The sequence below is a fragment of the Lathyrus oleraceus genome, chromosome 7 (assembly GCF_024323335.1).
Source record: "Lathyrus oleraceus cultivar Zhongwan6 chromosome 7, CAAS_Psat_ZW6_1.0, whole genome shotgun sequence".
Classification (NCBI taxonomy): Eukaryota; Viridiplantae; Streptophyta; class Magnoliopsida; order Fabales; family Fabaceae; genus Lathyrus; species Lathyrus oleraceus.
Genome location: NC_066585.1, coordinates 417841895 through 417853180, shown reverse-complemented (window position 1 = coordinate 417853180; position 11286 = coordinate 417841895). Strand labels below are relative to the sequence as shown.

The 11286-nt window shown below is 39.5% G+C and overlaps 1 non-coding gene across 1 annotated transcript; it reads left to right on the top strand.

Annotated features, from left to right (window-relative positions):
• The first annotated feature begins 309 nt into the window (after nt 1–309).
• Nucleotides 310–416, top strand: LOC127108929 (small nucleolar RNA R71). The gene has a single exon (XR_007796427.1). It is a non-coding gene; the product is annotated as a small nucleolar RNA R71 (small nucleolar RNA).
• The last annotated feature ends 10870 nt before the right edge of the window (nt 417–11286 follow it).

Below are 11286 nucleotides of genomic sequence, written 5' to 3'. Positions count from 1 at the left end.
TCCGACGAAACTGCGGCTACAGTATTCGGGTTTATGCACATATGCTCGACCTTAAGGGCTAATGCGTCCATTTTAGCTTGCATCATGTCTATAGAGCTTAGTTCATGCACTCCTCCTTGGGCTTCCTTCTTCTCAATTGTCGCTCGTTCGACTCCCCATGATTGATGGTTTTGAGCCATATCTTAGATGAGGGCACTAGCTTCAGGATAAGGTTTGTTCATCAGAGCACCGCCTGCGGCAGCGTCGATGGTCATCTTGGTGTTATAGTGAAGTCCATTATAAAAGGTTTGAATGATTAACCAATTTTCTAAACCATGATGTGGGCATGCTCGTAACAACTCTTTATATCTCTCCCAGGCTTCGAACAACGATTCTCCTTGGTTTTGGGTAAATCTGGTTATATGGTTTCGAAGAACGACGGTCTTACTCGGGGGAAAATATCCCACATGACTGCCACATGTGCGCCGATATTCAACCTCCTCCGGAAAAATCAGTCTCATGATTGGACCGAGGATTTCCAAAAGGCCTTTGACAGTATTAAAGAGTATTTGTATGAGCCTCCGATTATGTCTCCGCATGTGGAAGGGAGACCGTTGATTATGTATCTGACAGTTCTTGATGACTCAATGGGTTGTGTTCTTGGTCAGCAAGATGAGTCAGGGAAGAAAGAATATGTTATCTACTACCTGAGTAAGAAGTTCACTGAATGTGAGTCTCGATACTCTATGCTTGAGAAAACATGTTTTGCTTTGGCTTGGGCTGCTAAGCGCTTACGCCAGTATATGTTAAATCATACGACTTGGTTGATATCCAAAATGTATCCAATCAAGTATATCTTCGAGAAGCCTGCTTTAACTGGGAGGATTTCCCATTGGCAGATGTTGTTGTCTGAGTATGATATCGAGTATCGAGCTCAGAAGGCTATAAAAGGTAGTATCTTGGCTGATCATTTGGCACATCAACCAATTGAGGATTACCAGTGTGTTCAGTATGACTTCCCAGATGAGGAGATTCTGTATTTGAAAATGAAAGATTGCGATGAGCCTACACTTGATGAAGGGCCCGAGCCTGGTTCCTGATGGAGCATAGTGTTTGATGGCGCTGTAAATCAATATGGAAATGGTATTGTACACACATTTTCCTTTTACAGCAAGGCTAACTTTCAAATGCACGAATAATATGGCTTAGTATGAGGCTTGTATTATGGGATTGGAAGAATGTATTGATCTTAGGATCAAGCATCTTGATGTTTATGGTGATTCGGCCCTCGTTGTTAATCAGATTAAGGGTGAATGGGAAATGAATAAGCCTGGCCTCATCCCATATAGAGATTATGCGAGGAGGATTTCAACATTCTTTACTGAGGTTGATTTCCATCATATTCCTCGAGATGAGAATCGGATGGCAAATGCTCTTGCTACACTTGCTTCAATGATTGTCGTAAGACTTTGGAATGAAGTTCCCAATAACACTGTGATGCGCTTGGACCGACCAGCTCATGTATTTGCAGTAGAGGAAGTACAAGATGATAAGCCGTGGTATTATGATATCAAGTGTTTTCTTCAGAGCCAGATTTACCCGCCTGGGGCATCTGTAAAAGATAGAAAGACTTTGAGAAGATTATCTGGCAGTTTCTACCTCAATGGCGATGTGCTTTATAAGAGAAAATTTGACATGGTTCTGCTCAGATGCACGGATAGACACGAAGCATACCTGTTAATGACTGAGGTCCATGAGGGTTCATTTGGTACTCATTCCAATGGACATGCCATGGCTAGAAAGATGTTGAAAGCAGGCTACTATTAGCTGACAATGGAGTCTGACTGTTGCAAATATATGAAGACATGCCACAAGTGTCAGATTTATGCGGATAAGATTCATATTCCCCCCAACTTTTGAATGTGATTTCATCACCATGGCCTTTCTCTATGTGGGGAATTGACATGATTGGCATGAAAGAGCCGAAAGCGTCCAACGGTCATAGATTTATTGTCGTAGCAATTGATTACTTCACCAAGTGGGTTGAAGCGGCGTCATATGCAAATGTAACCAGGCAGGTGGTTGTGATTTTTATCAAGAATCAACTCATATGCCGATATGGTGTGCCGAATAAGATGATTACTGATAATGGATCTAACTTGAACAACAAGATGATGAAAGAGTTGTGTAGTAAGTTCAAGATAACACATCATAATTCTTCTCCTTATAGACCCAAGATGAATGGGGTTGTTGAAGCTGCTAATAAGAATATCAAGAAGATTATCCAGAAGATGGTTATCATGTATAAGGATTGGCATGAGATGCTGCCATTTGCCTTGCATGGATATCGTACGTCTGTCCGCACTTCAACAGGGGCAACCCCTTTCTCTCTTGTTTACGGCATAGAGGATGTGCTCCCAGTAGAGGTAGAGATCCCATCAATGAGAGTCTTGATGCAAGCCAAGTTGACTGATGCTGAATGGGTTCAGAGTCGTTATGACCAACTAAATTTGATAGAAGAGAAGAGATTGACTTCCATGTGCCATGGTCAGTTATATCAGCAAAGGATGAAGAAAGCCTCTGATAAGAAGGCCAAACCTCGTGTGTTCCGAGAAGGTGACCTTGTGCTCAAGAAAGTCTTGTCTTTCGCGCCCGATTCCAGGGGCAAGTGGACTCCAAACTATGAAGGTCCATATGTTGTTAAGAGATCCTTTTCAGGCGGTGCTTTGATACTTACAACTATGGATGGGGAGGATTTCACTCTTCCTGTGAATTCAGATGCAGTCAAGAAATATTTCGCCTAAAATAAAAACAGAATAGCTCGCTAAGTTGAAAACTCGAAAGGGTGGCTTAGGCAAAAATAAGCGTCTCGGTGGATTGAAAACCTGAAAGGGCGATCCAGGAAAAAGTTAGAGACATAAAAATGAGTATGTATCCCGCTAGATTGAGTACCTCACCCTGGGGCAATCTAGGCAAAAAATAGGGATTTGGCAAGTAATTGCACCTTGACAAGACTTTGTACTACAAACTGTCATCTGTTAGAGATTCTCGCTCAATCATCATTAACTGAAGCTTCAAATACATCGGATTCAAAGTTGGTGGAGAAATGGTCATTATGTTCAATGTAGCCCTTTTCCAATATATATCACCAATTTCAAATTTGTAAAGATCTATGGAGTCTTTGTAAGAACAAAAATTGTTCTACAACAGATTCCTTGATTTTGATGATAACAAAGGATGAAACCAAAAATGGCACCCTAACGAAAAGTTTCTAAGTGTGCAGGGTTCTAAAGAAAGAAGTAAGAAATCTGATGATGTCATCAGATAGAGTATCAGATCAGAAGCATATTATCAAATGATCAGAAGCTCTGAAGTAGAAACAAGCTCAAGAAAGTCTAACTCTGAACTAAACAACAAGTATCAGAAGCATCTGAACAAGAAGTAAGTCCTAGAACCTCTGACTCTGAACAACGCTTTCTGAAGAATCTATTTAGATCAACATCAGAAGCAAGATTCCAAGGTTCTCCAGAAATACAAATACTCTGATTATGGATTTGCTAATCATGAAAGAGTAACGTTGAAGACAAGTAAAGATTTTCAAATGGATTTCCTAATTGAGAAAGAGACGTTAATCTCCAATCTCAATAAAGAAAATACTACTTGTGGTAAGTAGTCACTTCAAAAAGAAAAAGTCATCCTGCATTAGCTAATTATGTGATGGCGTAACTTCATCTCAATATCCACCAGTTTCAACTACTACTTCAACTGATCTATATAAAGGATTGCAAATCAACTTTCAGCAACACACGAGAGAACAATCAGTAAGCCAACAAGCCAAAATTATACTGAAACACCAAGTCAAGAAAAACACTCTTTCTCTCTAAGATATTCACGAAGCTTTTGCTTATAACGTGAAAAACTCTTGTTCTTAACACTGTAATATTTGCTTTCTTAGAAGCACTCTAGATTACAATTTATCTTTCATCTTTTGTTTGTTGATTTCCTCAAGTGACTTAGTGTAGTCTGTAGACTTGAGAGGACTAAGAGATTTTTCTCTTAGGCGTTGTTTGTAATCTTTCAAGATTAGTGGATTAAGTCCTTGTTGAAGGCGAAATCACCTTGGTCGGGTGGACTGGAGTAGCTTTGTGTTATAAGCGAACCAGTATAAAATCCTTGTGTGATTTTCATTTTGAAAAGCGCTTATTTTTCCAAACAATTCAAACCCCCCTTTCTTGTTTTTCTCACCTTCAATTGGTATCAGAGCTCCGGCTCTGTTATTGATTTTCTAATCAAACACTTAACCGTGTAGAGAGATCCAGTACGAGAAAAACAATGGCCCACTCAAATGAAAGAGATTCTTACAATGCCAAGCCTCCTGTTTTTGATGGAGAGAAATTTGATTACTGGAAAGATAGAATCGAAAGTTTCTTTCTGGGTTATGATGCTGACCTCTGGGACATTGTCACAGATGGATACACACCTCCAGTTTTAAATGGAGCTGATGTTCCCAGGAGTAAGATGTCAGAAGATCAGAAACGTGTCTTCCAAAATCACCACAAGGCCAGAACAATACTTCTAAATGCTATATCATACAACGAATATGAAAAGATCACCAACAGAGAGACAGCCAAAGATATACTTGACTCTCTGAAGATGACCCATGAAGGAAACTCCCAAGTCAAGGAGACGAAGGCTCTGGCGCTTATCCAGAAATATGAAGCCTTCAAAATGGAAGATGACGAAGCTATAGAGGCTATGTTTTCCAGATTTCAAACTCTTATTGCAGGTCTTAAAGTGCTAGACAAAGGATACACAACTGCAGATCATGTTAAGAAGATAGTCAGAAGTCTGCCAAAGAAATGGAGACCTATGGTTACTGCTCTGAAGCTGTCAAAGGATCTGAACAATATCAGCCTTGAAGAACTTGTTAGTTCTCTCAGAAGTCATGAGATAGAACTAGAGGAGGATGAACCTCAGAAAAGGAACAAGTCCGTAGCGCTAAAGTCCAGATCTGAAAGACGGAAACCTGACAGAACCAAAGCTCTTCAGGCAGAAACTGAAGATACTGACGACTCTGAACCTGAAGACTCTGATGATGAAGAAGAGTTGTCCCTACTAACCAGAAGAGTTAAGCAACTCTGGAAAAAGAGGAACAACAACTTCAGAAGACCAAGACCCAGAGGGGATCGATCAGAGTCAACTTCAAAAGGTAAAGCTAACAAAGATATTACCTGTTATGAATGTAAAGAAACAGGTCATTACAGAAATAAATGCCCTAAGCTAAAGAAGGACAACCCTAGAAAAGAAAGCTTCAAGAAAAACATCTTCAGAACAAAGAAAGGACTGTTGGCTACCTGGGATGACAGTGAATCTGGATCATCAGAATCTGACTCTGATGAACAGGCCAACGTAGCACTTATGGCTACCACATCCAGCAGCTCAGATGAAGAATCTGAAGAGGTATTTTCTGAACTTTCTCGATCTGACTTAGAATCATGTTTGTCAGAAACTCTTACCTCTTATCAGAAATTAAAACAAAAGTTTAAAAACATTAAAGGCTGTCTTAAAGCAAAATTTGAAGAGTGTAGTGAACTTGAGATGACAATTCTAGCTCAAGAAGATACGATTAGATCTTTAACATTAGAAAGAGATGGAGCTAAGAGAAATAACTTAGAATTAGAAGAAGCGTTGTCTCAAGCACCACAAACTTCAAATAAAATTATTTATAAATATGAAGAAGCCTTTCAAGAATTTCTGAAGAATGGGATAGATAGGAGTATTATGGCATCCATGATTTATGGAGTAAGTCAGAACAATAAAAGGGGAATTGGGTATGATCCTAAGGAAGATAAAACTTCTACAAGTGATCAAATTAAATCTCCTTTTTCATATCATTACACACACACACAAGAACACAAATTTAAAAATGCTAGAAGACCCAAGGTTATAAGAAACTCTGGGAAAACTAATCTAAAAGGACCCAAGAGATTCTGGGTACCGAAAGATAAGATTATCTATGTTGCAGATATCCTATGCAGCAAAGTTCAGACACCAGTCATGGTACCTGGACTCTAGATGCTCGCGACACATGACGGGAAGAAAGTCTATGTTCCAAAGTCTGGAACTTAAAGACGCTGGATTTGTAGGCTTCGGAGGAGATCAGAAAGGAAGGATCAGAGGCTCCGGAACTATTGGTAATGGTACTCTTCCCTCTATATCTGATGTTCTTTATGTAGAAGGATTAATGCATAACTTGTTATCCATAAGTCAATTAAGTGATAACGGTTATGATGTAATCTTCAATCAAAAAACATGTAAAGCCATTAATCAGAACGATGGCTCTGTCCTTTTCACAGGCAAGAGGAAAAACAACATTTACAAAATAAATCTTTCTGATTTAAAAGATCAAAATGTTAAATGTCTAATGTCAGTTCACGAAGAGCAATGGGTATGGCATAGACGCTTGGGCCACATTAGCATGAGGAAACTTTCTCAGCTAACTAAACTCGAGTTAGTCAGAGGCCTACCTAAACTGAAGTTTTCTTCAGATGCTCTGTGTGAAGCTTGTCAGAAAGGAAAATTTTCAAAAACATCTTTTAAAAAGAAAAATGTTGTCTCTACCTCTAAGCCTCTGGAACTTCTTCACATTGACTTATTTGGTCCTGTGAAAACAGCATCAGTTAATGGAAAGAAGTATGGACTAGTCATTGTTGATGATTACAGTCGCTGGACATGGGTAAAATTCCTAAAGCACAAGAGTGAGTCTCACTCTGTATTCACCAGTTTCTGTTCCAAAGTGCAAAAAGAATTTGACTCTAAAATTATTAGAGTCAGAAGTGATCATGGTGGAGAATTTGAAAATAAAGATTTTGAAGAATTATTTGATTCTAATGGAATATCCCATGATTTCTCCTGCCCTAGAACTCCACAACAAAATGGAGTTGTAGAGAGGAAGAATAGGACACTCCAAGAAATGGCCAGAACCATGATCAATGAAACTAATGTAGCTAAGCACTTTTGGGCAGAAGCTGTAAATACAGCGTGTTACATTCAGAATAGAATCTCTATAAGACCTATTCTAGAAAAGACTCCCTATGAATTGTGTAAAGGAAGAAAACCCAACATCTCATATTTTCATCCTTTTGGATGCTCTTGCTTTATATTAAATACTAAAGAACATCTAAACAAGTTTGATTCCAAAGCACAGAAAGGTATTATGTTAGGATACTCAGAACGCTCTAAAGGCTACAGAGTATACAACACAGAAACCAAAATTGTGGAAGAATCAATTCATGTCAGATTTGATGATAAGCTTGACCCTGAAAAGTCAAAGCTAGTTGAAAAGTTTGCAGATTTGGAAATCACTCTTGTAGAATCTGATAAAACTCCAGAAGCAACTGTTACTCAGAACTCTGAAGAAATAAAATCTCCAGAAATCCCAAAGAAAGTCAAAAGTCGTATTAATGTATCTGAAGATTTGATTCTGGGAAACAAGGACGAACTTGTCAGAACCAGATCTACCTTCAGAACTGCTGAAGATATTCCTCTGGGACTAGTGTCTCTGATTGAGCCTACGTCTTGTGATGAAGCACTTCAGGATAACGACTGGGTGGCAGCTATGCAAGAAGAATTGGATCAATTCTCAAAGAATGATGTCTGGGATCTCGTTCCTAAACCCAGAGGCACTCATGTCATTGGAACCAGATGGGTTTTCAGAAACAAGCTGAACGAGAAAGGAGAAGTTGTCAGAAACAAAGCTCGACTGGTAGCTCAAGGTTATAGTCAACAAGAAGGTATTGATTATAATGAAACTTTTGCTCCAGTCGCGAGGTTAGAATCTATTCGTCTTCTTGTATCTTTTGCTATTAATCATTCTATTAAATTATATCAAATGGATGTCAAGAGTGCGTTTCTTAATGGTTATATATCAGAAGAAGTGTATGTCAACCAACCTCCAGGTTTTGAAAATTCAAACTTTCCAGAACATGTTTTTAAACTTAAGAAATCCTTATATGGACTTAAACAAGCTCCCAGAGCTTGGTATGAACGTTTAAGCAATTTTCTTCTGGAACAAAATTTTATCAGAGGGAAAGTTGATTCTACACTCTTCTGTAAAAACCTTAATGATGATCTCATGATATGCCAGATTTATGTTGATGATATTATTTTTGGTTCTGCTAATATCTCTGTTTGCCAAGAATTTTCTAAGTTAATGCAGGCAGAATTTGAGATGAGTTTAATGCAAGAACTAAAGTTCTTTCTGGGAATTCAAATTAATCAAACTCCAGAAGTCACGTACGTCCATCAAAGTAAATATATTAAAGACGTTTTGAAGAAGTTTGATATGACTGAATGAAACTCTGCAAAAACTCCCATGCACCCAACTTGCATTCTGGAAAAGGAAGAGGTAAGCAACAAGGTTTGTCAGAAGCTCTATCGAGGTATGATAGGCTCTCTTCTCTATCTGACTGCTACTCGTCTTGATATTCTCTTTAGTGTCTGTCTTTGTGCCAGATTCCAATCAGATCCTAGAGAATCTCATTTAACAGCAGTTAAAAGAATTCTTAAGTATCTGAAAGGAACTCCTAACTTGGGCCTGATGTATGAGAAAACATCAGAGTATAGACTCTCGGGTTATTGTGATGCAGATTATGCAGGAGATAGAATAGAACGGAAAAGCACATATGGGAATTGCCAGCTTCTGGGAAACAATCTGATATCCTGGGCTAGCAAAAGACAATCAACAATTGCTCTATCAACTGCAGAAGCAGAATATATCTCAGCGTCACTGTGCATAACTCAGATGCTCTGGATGAAGCATCAGCTAGAAGATCTACAAATCTTTGAGAGTAACATTCCTATCTTTTGTGATAATACTGCTGCTATTTGTTTAAGTAAGAATCCCATTCTACATTCCAGAGCCAAACACATAGAAATAAAACATCATTTTATCAGAGACTATGTTCAGAAAGGGATAGTAACATTGAAGTTCATTGATACAGAACATCAATGGGCAGATATCTTTACTAAGCCTCTAGCTGAAGATAGATTTCTTTTTATCTTAGAACATCTGAACATTAAAAATTGCCCTGAGTGAAATATGGCTCTGAAAATGTAAAATGTGACTCTGATGTAAACAAATGTACTTCTGCCTCTGACTCTGATACTTCTACCAAAGTTAAGAAGATATCTGAGTTAGAAATCTTCAGAAACCAACCCTTTGGTATTCCTGAAGATCAGATACATCAACACGTGGAACTCCAAACGTCTAACCCTAGAACTTCTAGACAGCTGTCAAAAAGAAATCAAAGGTCAGAACGTTTGAAATCTCCTAGAGCAGTGTGCGTACTGTTGGGATTAGACATTCATTTATTAGCTGTAATCATTTTTCCCCCCAAACGTGCTATTTTGATTTTTGTGCTAACGCTGGAATGTGTGTCGTTTTGCATGTGTTTGAACTTAGGGTATATAAACACTTTTCTCACATTTCACACACTTATCACTCTCACTCACTCTAAAACCCTAAACCCTCTTTCGAAGCATTCTCTGCAAGTTCTTCTTCAATCTTCATCTTCTTCTTCATGGATGCTCAACAACAAGAAGTTTTTAACTTCTCTCAACAGATGGAATCAAGTTCTAATCCCCAAACCTCAAACACTCAAACTCCAACCGTTACCGGCGTCACCGTCACCCCTGTCTACAAAGAACCTCACGTTCTTGACCGTGAACGCCATATCAACCTTTCAACTCCTTTTGAAGGTTTGGACGTGCTGTGTGAATCGTTGGTTGATTTCGACAATCTAAGAAGAAATGGCGTTGATCTAACTGGAGAACTTCGTCAATAAGGGTGGGAAAACTATTTCCAAAGGCTTTATGGTCCTATTTACCCTCTTCTGGTCAAAGAGTTCTGGAGACATGCAGATGCAGATGACAACTTCATCGTCTCATTTGTTCTGGGAGTGAAGATTGTTATTACTGAAGCGTCTATTGCTTCCTTGTTGAACATGGAGCAAAGTGGAGGTAAAAGGATTTACAACATTCCTCCTAGGTCAAAACGCATCACTGAAGTGATAAACCCAACAATCTTCAAACCCAACGTTGAAGGAAACCCCTCTAAGAACAAAGAGCTGCACCAGAATCTCAGAGTGTGGCTGAAGATTATTCTGGGAACAATCCACCACCGTCCAGCCTCCAACTCTTCTGATTACATTAATGCAGACCAGAAATGCATTCTGTACTGCATTCAGAAGGGTATAAAGATCTGCCTCCCTGCTCTCCTCTTCAGATATCTGAGAGATTCAGTCAGAGAAACCAGAAACAACATGAAGCCCAGATCCTACATTCCTCTGGGAAGATTGCTATCTGACGTCTTCATTGAGCATGGACTGGTAGACGAGCTGGAAAAGACCAAACTGATGGATGATCTGGCAATTGATGTGGGGAAGCCTCTGAATGCCAGAAACCTCAAGAGTATGGGGATAATCAAGAAAATTCAAGTCAGGCCAACTCTGGAAACAACCTGGGATAGTTTGAAAGATCAGAGGAAGATGCCTCATGGCCTTGCCAGATTCTTCAAGAATGAACCCAGAGACGCTGTAGCTATCTATCTTCATCGTCTGCTGGAAGAAGGTGTTGACGTCTCTGAATTCAGCCTCGATGACTGTCTGGACTCTGAAGAAGACTTCGTCAGATACAAGAGAGGTCTTTCTGAAAAGAAGATAGCATCTCAGGCAAAGAAGGCCAGACTCGGAGAAACTTCTGGAAGCAAATCTTCAGCGCCTCTGAATATCTCAACTGGTAAGTCTGTTCCTCCTGTTACCTCTGAATTTATGATGGCTTCCTCTAACCCTCTCTCCTCTCAACCCATTTATACCACCTCTGATATTTCACCCTCAATCATCAGAACCTCCCAACCTACACCAGTCCTAAATATAGCCCGTACTTTCATACCTCCCTCTGAACCTCAACAAACCCACCAAAGCACTTCATCTTCATCATCCTCAGCACCAGAATCACCCCCATATGTTTCCCTCTCATCTGACCCTGAATTTTCTGACCCTGCATCCCCAACCATAGCCACAATTTATGCTCATCAACTTGCTTCACAACAAACACAAACACAATCTGAAGCAACTTCACCTCCACCACAACAAACAACCACCATACCTTCTGAAAACCAACCCTCTGACCATCCCACTTCTGTTATCAACCCACCAATTATCTCCGCTGAACCAGAACCAGAATCCGAACCTTTAGATTTAAACCCACTTTATGCTTCATCCCAAACATCTGAACCTTCACCAGAAG